Consider the following 1,713-nt stretch of genomic DNA (forward strand, 5'->3'; position numbering starts at 1 on the left):
CTACTAAGGATATGGAGGAAGATGAAAGACTATAGGTTGCAGGGCCATTACCAGCAGATGATAGAGTCAGCAAGTCACCTCATCAACCACCACAGGCAAAACTGTGGAGACTAACTCCAACAATATTTTTTAGACTTATTATGTGTGAAAAATTAGTCATAGTTATGTGTAGTTATTAGTATATTCAAGGTATTACATGCTCTTGGCATATATTTCAGCCTTACAAACTTTTTAAATAACACATGAACTTTGATGACCTTATTACTAATAAACCATGGTGACATGGTCATTGGCCCAATTTTTGAGCAGCTTTAAAAATTCATAAAAAATCCAATTTCAATAGGAATCCGCTAAAACTTTCTACACAACATAAGAACATGTATATGCATCAGAAAAAATATAAAAATAAGGAATTTTATCCTAGTCATTTTTTGTGAAATTTAGCCAAAATCACTGTACTATAGTACAGGGACTTTGGCCCAATTTTGGAGCAACTTCAAAAATTCATAAAAAATCCAATTTTGATTAGAATCAGCTCAAACTTTCTACACAACATAAAAACATGTATATGATTCAGAGAAAAATATAAAAATAAGAAATTCTCTCCTAGTCATTTTTAGTGAAATTTGGCCAAAATCACTGTACTATAGTACATGGACTTTGGCCCGATTTTGGAGCAACTTCAAAAATTCATAAAAAATCCAATTTTGATTGGAATCCGCTCAAACTTGCTACACAACATAAAAACATGTACATGTATCAGGAAAAATTATAAAAAATGAAGAATTCTCTTCTAGTCATTTTTGGCAAAATTTAGCCAATGACCCTGTAGTACAGGGGCTTTGCCCCCCCTTGAGCTAATTTATTTCATTAGCTTTACACACAACATATCAATTAGCTCCCTGACTACAGCCAGGCAGGCTTCAAAAACCACTATATTATCACGTTATTAGTACTAGCATTACATAAAATATTACCACATATATGTACGCTCAGTGTATCCTTCCTTTCTTTGCCCCTAGAAGAGAGAATAAGCTAAAAACTTGCTATGCGAGTCTGTCATAATACAACGTAGCTCCTCATAATTATAATTTAATAAAAATAATAAGAACAACAATAACAACGACAAATAACAATAATAATAACAACAATAAAAGATTAATAATAGTAATAATACACTAACAGTTAGTAATCAAAAAGGTCAGCATACTCCTTCACACCCCAGCACTGGAAGACAGGAAGAGGAGCAGCAAAATGATTGAGAACAGGATGAATGAGAGGAGGCAACAGGACCAGTGGTAGGAAATACGAGCGGGTCTTGACGTCCGACCATTCGGTTAATGAAAGGATCCCACAAGAGAGGAGTATGATGGAACCAATGACAATGAGCCACTCAATACCAAGTATGTATACTTTAAACGTGTTCTATGAAAATAAATAATCAAATAAAAATATTGACAATGTTCTACTTAAGCATAAAAGTTTGATTAGTAATTCTAAAATGAAATGCATATTATTTGCAAAAAATACCGGCTCAATATTAATTGTAATTGACTCACTGACCTTCATATCATCAAATTTATATATGTGCAATGAGGTAGAGAGAACAGCAAATGATCCAATGGCAAGAATTATTGTCACATAATCAAAGGTATAATCTAAACAGAGAGAAACAAAAGAAAAAGGATAGAGAGAGAGAGGGAGAGAGAGAGA

This window comes from Amphimedon queenslandica, unplaced genomic scaffold, assembly GCF_000090795.2.
Source record: "Amphimedon queenslandica unplaced genomic scaffold, v1.1 AMPQUscaffold_11770, whole genome shotgun sequence".
Classification (NCBI taxonomy): Eukaryota; Metazoa; Porifera; class Demospongiae; order Haplosclerida; family Niphatidae; genus Amphimedon; species Amphimedon queenslandica.